Source organism: Chamaea fasciata, unplaced genomic scaffold (assembly GCF_029207755.1).
Source record: "Chamaea fasciata isolate MVZ Bird 193981 ecotype frontalis unplaced genomic scaffold, bChaFas1.0.hap1 SCAF_5, whole genome shotgun sequence".
Classification (NCBI taxonomy): Eukaryota; Metazoa; Chordata; class Aves; order Passeriformes; family Sylviidae; genus Chamaea; species Chamaea fasciata.
The window spans coordinates 73,845,332-73,857,890 of record NW_027094090.1 but is presented as its reverse complement, the minus strand read 5'-3'; the positions used below and the strand labels follow the sequence as shown (position 1 = coordinate 73,857,890).

General features: G+C 40.4%; 1 long non-coding RNA gene across 2 annotated transcripts in view; it reads left to right on the top strand.

Annotated features, from left to right (window-relative positions):
- The window catches only part of LOC136290323 (uncharacterized), a 41,975-nt gene extending 30,926 nt beyond the window's left edge, over positions 1-11,049 (top strand). For both annotated transcript variants that reach the window (XR_010721094.1, XR_010721093.1), the window contains exons 4-6: positions 727-830; positions 1,744-1,884; positions 10,773-11,049. This is a non-coding gene — a long non-coding RNA (uncharacterized lncRNA). The remainder of the gene's footprint in view (positions 1-726; positions 831-1,743; positions 1,885-10,772) is intronic.
- The last annotated feature ends 1,510 nt before the right edge of the window (positions 11,050-12,559 follow it).

Sequence of the window (12,559 nt, the reverse complement as noted above, 5' to 3'; positions counted from 1 at the left end):
TACTAAGCACTGGTGATGGATTGCTTATTAAGGAATCTGACATGGCGGATTGTTTAAATACTTGTGATATTTGAAGAAATGCATGTTTTAAGTGAGTTAAGGAGCTCCACAGGGGGAAATACATAATAAATGGTATCACAAAAAGATGGAAGCAGGTGAGGAGGCCAAAAATCATAATAAGTAAGTATTTATAAGCCTTGTTTACTCCATCTTTGAACTAAGGGCTCTAAGTAGGTAGAATTCTAGTGTCCCTGAGTTGGTGGGTCCCAGACTGCTTCTGTAATGTGGAAATCCCCCATGGATACAGACCTCCATGGTCGCCATGCCTTGACAAAACCGTTTCAAAGTACAGGTAGCTTAAATTTTCCAACAGGCAGAAAAAAAAAAGACCCAACACCTTTCCTTTTTTAAATTTAAGCAAAACCTTAAGATAACTTCACACAATGAAATAGGTTCACATAAATGAATAATAATGCGACATTTCCTTTTATCCTGGTGTTATGAAAAAGGAGTTTCCAAATACTCCATCTAGTAAGACCAAAACTTTGGCTTCAGAAAACTTCATAGTCAGGCCATTTGCTTCCATTTTAAGAATGCTGAAAAAATATTCCTCTTCTTACACCAGGGGAAAAAATATTGTGGAAATATGTTTTTGTTAAAGGTCTCAGTCTGAACAAATACATGTTGCTGAGGGAAAAATTCTGACCAAAATAAATTTATTTATAGGTAACTTTCTCCCAGTAAATAAAGAAGTATAAGCTTTGATGCATTGGGCTGACAGTATCAAGGATCTTTATCTACCTGCAGATTTCAACTACTGGCCAAGCTAGGTAGGTATTTCCAGCAATGTAAAACCAGTGGAAAATATGGAATAGCATGTGCACTCCTAAGGAAGCAGAGAAAATGTGCTCCTCTGTGCTTTTTTACTATGGTCCAAGGGTTTTGCTTAGTTTTTCTTGCTTACCTCAGTTGTTGACTCCTGGTATTGAATTTCTTCTGTAGGCTTAACATGCTTTATTTCCCCACTCTGATGCACACATGAATGCCATGCAATTCTTAGGAGTGTGGCTGCTGTGTGGACATCAACACTAGGAGAGAGAGCCTTGCTTTAGGGCTGAGCTCCCACAGAGTTGTAAAATAATTATTAAAACAGCTTTATAATTAGAACAGTAGAACTTTGAATGTTTAGAAGCTTCGGGACATGCCATATGCTCCACTGTAGAGCATCCATGAGTTATCTGCTGACCCCACTGCCCCTTCTTCAGGTATAAATTCTTTGTAAAAGGAGGCAAAAAGGAACATGGTAATGGGTGGTAATTAGACCCACTAATAGGCAACAGGTGCTGCTGTTTCATGCTTTTCTCATACTTCTAGCAGTGCACCTCCTTAACATATTCCATTCATGTAAGGAGGTGAAAGGTAACCTTTTCTACAGCAGAAGAGAGACTGAAAGGCAGTACTTTACCCAGAAAACACACATGAGCCCTGATTTGCACCCTAAGCCCTGTCTGTCTGGCTTGCAAGAGGAAAGAGCAACTAATTGTTTCAAACAGAAGAACCCCTCCTCTCTACCTTCTGCATTACTGCAACAGGAGTCCATCATATCTGGGAATGAACAGGTTCAAAACTCAGGAGAGTAAGAAGGAAAGCAGATAGGAAACTCTTCTCTTTAAATAATTCAGTGCCTTTAGTTGCTTTTATTTGTCATCCATTGTGAGCTGTTTATTTTTTATTCCCTCCTAGGGGGATGTTGCAGCCAGGAGTGTTCCATCCCTCTTTATTGACTCATTCTCCCACTACTTTAATGGCACCTGCCTTCTTTGCTGTCGTCTTCAGCATTATGGTCTGTAGTACCAGTCCTAATGTCATCTGCAAACCAGCCAGGTATGAATTATAGCAGGAAAACACATGCTAGTGCTCGCTGGTGGGACTGCGGCTAGGGCTGGGATAATTAGGAAAAGTCCCTGGAAGAGCTTGGAAGAGACATGCAAAGAGCCACAAATAACAGGAAGCCTCACAGCTTGAATATTGACCAGGACTGTTTGGAAGCACTATCTTCTCAAACACAGAGGATGAAGGATGTCAGAGATGTACAAAGAGTTCTTTGTAAATCACAAGTTGCCATGTGCATGAACAGCACAGCAGACTGGGTAACAGAAGCTCTGCTGTTGTTTTAGCCCCTCAGAAGCCAAAATTTAAAACAATTACTAGTGTATCTTCAAAAATAAGCACCACCAAGTATGTTTTAAATAATGCACTGGGAGAAGATGTGTTTATCATTCATTTCAGATCTAATGGCAAACTTTGTCCCCTTTTGTATTTCTAGTTGGATTGCTCAAAATTGTTGCAGCTGTGTCATCTCAGCCTTTTTCTAATGATAAAATCATAGTATACAGTACACTTACTGCTGAAACTTATCAATATTTTCATTAAAAGGCCAGTTTTCTATCTGTCACAAGGGTTATGATGCAAGAAGTTTATCGCCAGCATTTTTCAGAGAGTTAGACATACCAGTCATTTCCAAACAATTCAGCAAGGGACTTTTGTTGAATAATGTATATTCTGTTTTTGTGACATATTGTGGAAGCAAAAATTTTTGTCATTTAAAAACACACACTTCTGTTTCATAAACCAAAGCCCATAATTTAGCGGGATCTTGAGATACCTTTGGGTAGAAGCATGCTTTTGTCAGAATGCATCTTTTTTCCCCTGAAGCACAAGGCATTAAAAAAAATCATTATTTTGCCATCACTATCAAATTTTTCAAACCCAGCAGCTTTTAATTCAATATCTTTGTGATTTCATGGTAACCCAGACCTCTGAGAATCTGATATATAATGCAAGTTTTAGCTGAGGACTCTCCAGAGCTGCAGCACTTGGAGTTTAGCTTTTCCCAAACTTCCAGAAGACTCAGATCCAAGGACTGTTGTTTGGGAGTTTTTTATGCCTGGGGGAAAAAGATACAGCAGTGTTTTTTTGTGTGTGTGGTTTTTTTTTGTTGTTGTTGTTGTTGTTGTTGGGTTTTTTTGTGGGGTTTTTTTGGTTGTTGTTTTTGTTTCACCTCTATAGCTAGCCAAATCCTCTAAACAAAAACATAAGACAGAGCAGGACAATGATCAAGCAGCTGCAGGTTCAGTGTTTTGATGAAACATTGAAAAAGCCCCTGGACTTTTCTTTATAGGGATATCAAAACCTGTGTCTCTGGGAGGCTCCCACTCCTTATTTCTTCTCCTCCTTCACAGACAGTGGATTTCCAGTAAATTTGTACAGTAGCCAGGGGAATGCTATCCCACACAGTACTTTGGTGTGGGAGAGAAAGGCCTTAATCTCTCCATAGTATATTAGAAGGACTGTGATTTGTCAGGCAGCATTGACAGATTGGAATTCTGAGAGAGGTGATGGATATTTGGTAGTAAATCAGCTGTCAGGCCCAGGGAAACTCAGGGGTAGTTTTTTCTGTTGTAGGAATAGTTTTGCAGAGAATGAACAGGCTTCAGTCTCACAGGACATAGTAGCTGGTTCACTGAAGGGACATTCCTTTCCCAGTGTATTACATGCTAAAAACCATCCTGCTGTTTTCTTTTTCCTTTCTGTTTCTCCACATGCAGGGAACTAGAAAGCCTGTGATGCTGAAATCCATGGAAGGAAACTCCAGCTTCAGCAAACAATGAAGCTCTTTTTACTTCCTTGATGTTTCTCATATTCTCAGTTTCTATGAGTAAAAGTAATTCTGCCATCATTTAAGTCATTGGAATATGTACTAGTCAATGCCAGTAATCTGTTGTGTTGACTCTCTTCTGTCATTCTGCTTTTGAAGTTTCTAAGATAATGAATTCTTTCACTGAGGATAAATAGAACAGTTTTGTAAGATGTTCTTTACCCTTTGATAAAGAAAATTGAAAATGTGTGGGAAATCCGTGGCAGGAGAAATGCGGCACTCAATATGAGTGATCGGCAAATCTCGTTTATTGTTAATTCACACAATGCTTTTATAATAACACTAATAAGCTCATGCATATTGCAAAAGTTAAGCTCAGGATTGGTGCTCAGACTAAAAGTCAGCTACGCCTCTTTCTACATTTCTTTGTGGTTACATAGTTTGAGTAAGTTTTTGTTTTACTGTGCTTCTCCCTCATATCTTTCAGCTACAAGGTCTTGTTATCGTATACCAGCTGTGCTCAAGGACATGCGAACCTTACTGCCTTGCTGGTTCTCATGAGAGTGCCTGTGTGCTCAGCAAAGCTCTCTTATGTCTATGTGACCTTTTGCAGCTAGCCAGTTATCAATCACACTCTCCACAAAAATGCATCACAGAGGCTGTAGCCACATATTTGTTTCACTAAAAATCACCCAGGAATTGTTAAATAGTGAGTGTTAAAAAGTTAAATGTTAAATAGAGTGAGAAGAGAACAAATAAAAAATAACCACAAAAATTGACCCCTTATTTTCTCTGCAAGGAGCAACCCTATCAGGTGATGTTTTGCCTTAAGACCCAGGTCCATCCTGAGCAGATGTTGCCTCTTCCACAGTCTCTTGCAAAAGGGATTTCTGTCAATACATCTTCACAGGGGTTATGGCTGGGCTTTCCCTGGTAAATTTCTTTCTTAAGTACAGCCAGTGTGAATCACAGAAGGGTTAAGGTCAGAAGAACCTTCTGAACATCATCTTGCCAAAGTGGTGTCACCTGGAGCAGATGGGCTGGAGCACTGCATGGCCACTTGTTGAGGCAAGATGATCTGAGAATAAAAACAAGAGGGAGGACCTGGAAAGGACAATTCTGCTTCTGTGCCAAATTCTTTCTGTCTCCTGCTTAGGGTCAAGGGAAGTAGAAGAGCACTTGAAGGCTGAAAGAAGCTTGGGCAGTAAGAGGGGAGCTTTCAGGGATTGCCTGGTGATGCAAAAGGATGAGCCATGGAAGGCTGGCTGAGGCATCAAGAGTTGGGGGCTGCTTTTTATCTTCTTTTTTGCCAGGGTCAGGATTAAATGCTTGAGATGGTATTTCTTGTTTGGGCTCAGATGTTTATTAATTCTTATCTATATTACAGTCTCACAAGCCATGAGTGCTACAGCACTTGTTGCTAACAAACTAAAAAAGTGGCTCCTGTCTCTCTCTCTACAGAGAGACAGCCTTTTAAGGATAAACTGTTCAATTAAGAGATGACATCTAAATTATTTTTACTTTTAATGCAACAACCAACCACCCGTGGTCTGCAATGTGGACTTTTCTATCCAGTTACAGAATACCACCCAAACCCATGAAGAAGAAGGTAAAAAAGGACTTAGCCTACACCCTAAAACCTCCATCTTGCTTTATATATATATTACTATATTCCAAACCCTTAATTTCTAAGTTTTCCACCATGTGATATTACATACTTCTATTCAAAATGCACACCCATAATCCCAGTGCTATCATTCAATTTTGGAAGTCGTCTCCACGGCCTCAGGTGAAATGCAGTGTTTTCTTGCAGGTCAGTGCCTGTCAGCACGGAAAGTCTAAAACTCTCAGTGCACAGGTGGGAGTTGAAGGGGCAGCCTAGCCTGTCACGGGGTCTGATGAACTGCCTGGAAGCAGATATGGGAGCCCTTGAGCCAGCACAGAGCAAGCTCTGCAGCTATTGGGAGCTCTCCTGTCAGCTGCTCTGTTGTGTTGCCATTCCTCAAGGTGCAGGGAAAAGCTGTTCTAAAGGATTTCTGTTTAGCTGCTCTACATGAACTTTTTGTCAGCCTGTGTTTTAATGCCTGACAGCTGAGCTTTTACAAGTTTTTGGTGCCATTAATCAGAGCCGTGTTTTGGGAGGCTTTTGCAATGTATATTTGAGAATTTGTATGGGACTGGTTTAAATTAAAGGCTAAGGCTTACTTTTGAGGCTGCTTTTGGCCTCTTTCTGTAAAGCATGGAGCTGTGCATTATTGTTCTAAGAACCCGTAATTAGTAGCAAATGTTTGCAAAATGCTAAAGATTGTTGCTAGGGTGCTCCTTCAGGCTGGGATATGTGAGAGATGGTTAAACCTAATTTAGATCTATTTCAAAACCTGTTTTCTTAAGCTGCAAGTATAAATTGTTTTTGATGCAGTGCAGTACATTCTGACTTTTCAAATGGGCAATGAGAATAAAGGCATTCGTTCAGGAATACGCATGACTTTGAGTGAGCAGAAATTAAGCTCCCATTCTTTGAAGTAATTTACTAGGGATTCAGGCAGGAGATAGGAAACAGGACTTCAGACCTAGGCTGTTTTTCTTTTTTACAGAGGTGTTGACTCTTTTGCCCAGAACCACTCAGATTTCAAGCTATTTTATCAATTCAAACAAGGATCAGACACGTATTTTTATTTGTTTTAAAGGTCAGGGATAACTTTTCTAACCAAGGAAAAAAAATACTGAGAAGCGTTAAAGCATCCCCTAAAAATCTCTCTCTCTACCATTATATGCCTCTTGAACTTATACATAATGTTGCATGTAACAGTGGTGATTGCTTTTTTTGCTTTGTTTGATGCCAGATTTTGAAGCATCCATGTAAAAGGTGCTCTGCTTTTTGCCAAAATATTTCTGAATGTGTTTTGCTGTAAGTGCCCTCTCTCCTGATAAACTCTGCCATCACTGGTGACCTGTGGTGGAGTTTTGGGGCTACCAGAGGTGGGAATGAGGAGGGCAGGAGCCTGTGCAGGAGCTGTGTCCTGTGCCTCACCCTTCAAGAGGAGCCTGGGGGCAAGGAGTGACACCAAAACCCATCCTGGGAGCTGGTGAATACAAGCAACACCTTCCCCTTTTTTTGTGGATATCTTGCTGAATTAAGGTCTATTGTCCAAAATCTCCAGATGTGGGAGCAGAGGAGGAGGATTTGTGTATTTGGGATGAGTCAGGCATTGATCTAGCCCAGACTGGAAGATTGCCATAAATTATGGTCCTTTTCACAAATAAGGATGCACATGGACTGACAATGTGACTTGAGCACTGGTCACAGAGGTAGGTGTCTGTGCTTTGGTTCAGAGTCTCTGAGAGTGGAGACAGGTAGAGACGCACTTTAAAATTTTCATGGGTCTGTGGTGATTTTCATTGGACACGTGGTAAAAACGTGGTAAAGAAAGGTGTTTCAGAGGTCAGGAACATGATTGAGTTTCAACATGCAAACCCCAGCTAAGGGGCTTGGACACAGAGAGACCACCAGGGAATCTGAACTGCTTCAGTGCCACCACTGCATGCACGGCAATTTGCTCCCACCAAATCCTGGATGACAGGCCAGAGAGGGGAATATTTAAGTAAGCACCTAATTTGCATTTGCACAGCCCTTGCTGTCTGTGCTGGACTGCACCCTGCTCCTAGTGTTCCTTGCAGGATGGCAGGCTCTGGATTATGGGACGGCAGAGACACTTTTGTGCTGCTTCAGTTTTGGATGTTAATCCTGGGCAGCCAGAGGCATGTACAAGTGTCTGTGCACAAGGGAGTGTGGGTCATTGTGCTCCTCAGGAGAATTAACTGGGCTGATTAATTTGTAATTGTACTCCAGCTGCATGGGTTGGTGGATTGGTGAGCTGTGGTGTATAGTCCCTTCTTAAACCCTGATTTCTTCTGTGTCATATCATCATGCATAATTACTTGAATCAACAGGGATGATGGGAGGATGTCACTTACAAAGATTGCTCTGAGTGCCAGAGCTGAGATCTCTCCCCTGTCTACTCCTCCTCATCTTTGTTTCTTCATTTCTAAATAAAAATGGTTTAAAAAAGAGAGTTCTCTCACTTTCAGAGTGGGAGGAGGAGCTTGTTAGATGTTTAAAGTTTGGCAATGCCATTAGAGTTTTGTCTTGTGCTTTGTTGGTTTTTTTTTTTTTTTTACCACCTTGCTACTAGTGCTCTTGGCTCCAACTAAAAGCTTTTAATATTTTGCCCTAAAGTCTGTGATTAAAGTTGAAGGGCTTGTCTTCAAACTATTTAGAAATAGTCTTATCTTTACTCTAAGCTCACAAGTCAAATCAGTACTATTATATCCAATTTTTTAGCGAGGATCAGAACAATAAGACAGCAGGATTTCACTTCCCCGGGGTACATAAAGCTGTGATATGGCCTTGCAAATGCAACTAAGCAAGACAGACTTATCATTAGGTTGGGTTCTCTTCCTGGAAGAATACTCAAGTTAGACTTAAAACTTGTTCCAGGGTTCCATTTATTTTTTTATTTTATTGCATTGTATTGTTTTTTGGGGTTTTTTGGGGTTTTGGGGTTTTTTTGGGGGGTTTCTTGGGGTTTTGGGGGGTTTTTTGGGTTTTGGGTTTTTTTCTGTATTTTATTTTATTATTTATTTATTTTTATTTTCCCCTGCCTTCCCTACCCCTCTTTCAACTACTTGAATGAAGGATCAAGAGTAACCACCTGGATATAAAGTCCTTCCTTCACAATTGTTAACTATCAAAATGTTGATTTCCAAGCAAAGTCACCAGATTGACATGTTGCTGCTAGTTGAAGAATCAGAGATATTAATTAGAATTAGACACAGTGAAATGCTTCTCTCTAAGCCATTAAAGCTACAAAGAGATCCCAATTACTTTCTCTTTTTGCTTAGAACAAGTGGTGACTTCATTTTTATTGCCTTGCTGAACTGGCAGTCTAATGCCAGTCATTGGGAAAGGAATATAGACTGAACTAGTAGTTAGAAACAAAATAAAACCTTCAGACTGACACATCAAGAGTCTGAAGTCAGTTTCATTTAAGCTGTGGGAATAGTTTGTGTTTCTAAGCTGTGTTTTCATAAAGCTTTGGCTCAGTGGCCTGTCTAGTATTGGTCTGGGACTATCTGATGTAGCTGAGATGCTGAAAATCTTCAGCTAGAACAATGCTTGGTAACTTTGGGAAATGGTCTTTTCTCAATTTATTTCCCTTTTGTTGGGGATAGAGCTTGGCTTTTAGCTGAATGTGAGTGTGGGTGTTTTTTGAAAAATGTCATCTTCTATATGTGACTTGGCTTCTTTACTTATCTTGAACTTGTGAAAAGATGTTTCAATGGCAGAAGTGAAAATAAAAGAGGAGGTAGGAACCCACCACTTGGAGGAAAGTACCACAAGCTAAAAGTTACAAAACTGATTCTGCTTCCTTAAAAATAGCTTCTCAAAGTGTTCATATGCTGAAAAGAATTTGCATGGCTTGTGCCCCGACTGGGTGATTCCAGGTCCCTTCAGGAAGGGGCTGCAGTTTGCAACTTCAGCTTCTTTTTCATAGGAACTATACTGGAAAAGAAATGCACAGAAAATGGGGAACACATGCAACAAGGAAGTGCTGTTGCTTGCATGCCTCTTGCCAGTGTTTGTTTACTGACATGTCCTTCTCTACACAGGAAGGCGCTGCTGTATTTTAAGTATTTAGATGAGCGTCTCAGACCTGTCTCACAATAATTCCCTAAGGAGCTGTTGAGTTTCTAGTCTCACAGGCCATGAAAACTATCCTAAGAAATCTCTGTCCATAAAAACAATGCTTTGCACCCAAGTCTCTGCTGTTAATTTGATATTTAGACAGTGGGCTGTCCTTGGTTTGTTACACAGGCTAAAGTATAGAACAGATAACGTTTAGTAAACAGCGTTCACAGTGAGGATCTGATGGACCCCTTCTCAGATTTTCAGTAGTCTTCCTCAGGTGAGAATGCTGTTTTGGCAGATGTGGCTGATGCTTTCCATGGCAAGTGTTGGAGCTGGAGGAGAAGGGCCAAGGCTTAGCTTGGATTAGGCAGCTGGCTTGGAAACCAAGTGAAAATGTCCAGCTGAGATGCAAAGAGAGGTTCTAATGCAATGTGGAAGTTCTTATGAACAGATATTAAGCTTCAAGAAGAAAGATGGAAAGTCAGGAGAATGGCACTGTGTAGCACCAGGACACAGATTTATAGCTGCTATTCCCCAGCTGTGACTTGGTTAGCATTAAAATGTGTCGACAGTGTGGATATAAACTGAACCTTGAATTGTCCCCCCTTCCCTTTCTGAGCATATTTGTTTGCTGTGGTTACTAAGGAGATCGAGCACAGTTTAGCTTTTGTCAAGCAGGCAGGAGAATCTGCCAGTTCTTCAACAAAAGGCCTGATAAAGTAATTTCCTTCATCTCATGTTGATGGTAGTGAATGCAAGTCAAACACTGTAAATGGAAAAGTTGTCTCAAACTGTGTTTTCTGATAGTGACTGTGATACTTGTGGGCTTCTGTACTGGCTGGCTTTGGTCTTAGCATTGGTGGTCTGATATCTGAGGACCATAGGGAGAAAAAATTCCCTTTATGTGGCAAGATGTGAGATACTATTGAAAATCCATAGGCTGAGTGCCCTGCGCTGGGACCTCACTGCTAACTGCTCTTTCCATGCTGTAGAATGATAGATTTTGGGGAAGACCAGGTCAGATATAAGATAAAAATCTTAGTGGGAAGACCACCAAATTGGTCACTGACAGTATGAGGGGGACTGTAGAGTTAGGAACAGGACAAGTAGTCATGGGTAGAAAGGGAGAAATGCTAAATTAAAAAAAAAAAAAAAAAAAAAAAAAAAAAAAAAAAAAGAGAGAGAGAGAGAGAGAAAGCTTGTAGCTGTTTTCTAGTTAAAAAGAAGTCAAGATTTAGACAAATGTGTAACATGCTAGCTTTTGGCTTACCTATCTACCATCACGTTGACCCCCCCTGAAATTCAAATTCTTCATTCAGCTGTTTCCACCAGCCTATATATAACCACAAGATAGCCTGGTTCTATTAAGTTTTTTTGTGTTACAGAGGGATGTGTTAATGAATGTTATTATCTAATCTGTTACAGTATTTATAAACAGAAAGACAGCAAAAATTCGGAGCATGTGGGAAACAGGAATGGAAACTAATAACTGGCAAATACTAACAATGTGGTTGTGGACAGTGCTGCTGCCAAAGTTGATGAGTGTCAGGTAAGTTCCACAAAGGACAGCTTGGACTCTTAATATCTGCATGAGAACACTTCCTTTCATTTGGACCAATTTTTCTAGAGTTGCAAACACAGATCCTTTTATTAATTGGATCCACATCTTCACTGAACCCTGTTCAACGTGAGCTTGAAGAGTCATCCTGGTCTTGCCAGCTGGGATCCACTTTCTGTGTAACTATTGCTAACTGAAAGATGGCATGCAGTTGTATCTGCAACTTGGAAATAAACTAATCTACAGTTAGAAGCAGAATGACATGTAAATCTAAAATACATAGTATTTTAGTGATTGCTGGAGCAGTTGCACCAACAGTCAAGTTGGTTTCCTTAAGAGTTGGATATTACACTTCATGGACTTTAATTATGGAACAAAATCCACTCCTAGCTCAGTTGTTAATAGTATATTTTGAGATTGAATGCTGCTATTGAAAATGGTTCTATACTCAAACAAAGGATTCAAATCTGTCTTTTGGTAGCTGTTTCTACTTAGGCACCAAGGCCTGAAGCTCAGTGTGATGCCTGTGCCAGTGAGCCTTTGAGATGAGAAACCAATAGCATTAAACTCCTAAACTATAGTTTCTTGAAAATGCTTAGGCTATTTTCCCCTAGAACCCTGCAGGAGTTCATGCAAGGTTTAGACTTGCCTGTTACTGAACTAATCAGTGCTTTAAAATCTAGCAGGTTCTGTTTAAATCCCTTCTCTTTGCCTCCACATGGGTGTGCCTCTCACTGGCACTTTGATTTTAAATCCCTTCTAAAACTGGAGGTGCAACTGCAGGATTAATTTGCTGCAATGCCCTGGAACCTCTTCCTCAGACTAAAGAAGAAAGGGGCATCTCTGATCTTATCTCTGTGCTGAAGGCTGGGGATTTTTGTCAAGAGTAAGTAAAGATAACTACCTATAAAGAAGAATTGCAGCTGGTGCAACTCCTGCTATTAAATTATCAAGCATAATGAGAGATATCAAGTCATAGCTGAGGCTCAGATACACCTGCATCTGCAAGAGAGTAATCAAACTCTATTCTGAAGGTGATTTTTCCCTGTAAGGAATACTTTTCCAGAGGAAGAAGCATGCTTTGAGAAAAATGCTTGAATTTTATGACAAAGTACTTCAATATGAAAGAATTGTGTATAGTGTTACTTCCCTTAAACACCATTTTTCTCAAATCCATTAAGCATTCACAACTGTGCTAGAGAAGGGTGTGTATGTAAAGAAACCTGCCCAGAACCATTTATTCTAGACTTCCTACAAATCCCTGTCTGCATCAACCTGAGTACAAGCAAAGCAGCCTATATAATACACCTAAAACATGCCTGAGAAAAACCACACAGAGCTTGTCTGTCCACCTCTGCTGCTCTATAACAGCAGATACCCCACAGAGAAGCACTTCTGGAATTCCCAGATTCTGCATCTGCCCTTCCAGGAACGTGGAAGTGTTCCTGCAGGTGTGATGCTAAGCAGCCACTCTGCAGAAGAATGAGTTCTCACTGGCAATCTGAAAAGGGCAAAACTGTCATGACAGTGAGGAAATGTTCTCTACAAAGAGATCACTCTGGTCCTAGTCAGACCTCTGTTGTTCCCTTGCTGTAAAAAATATCAAACATGAGCTTAAAAGCTACAATTCATGATGCTGCAGAAATATGTATAT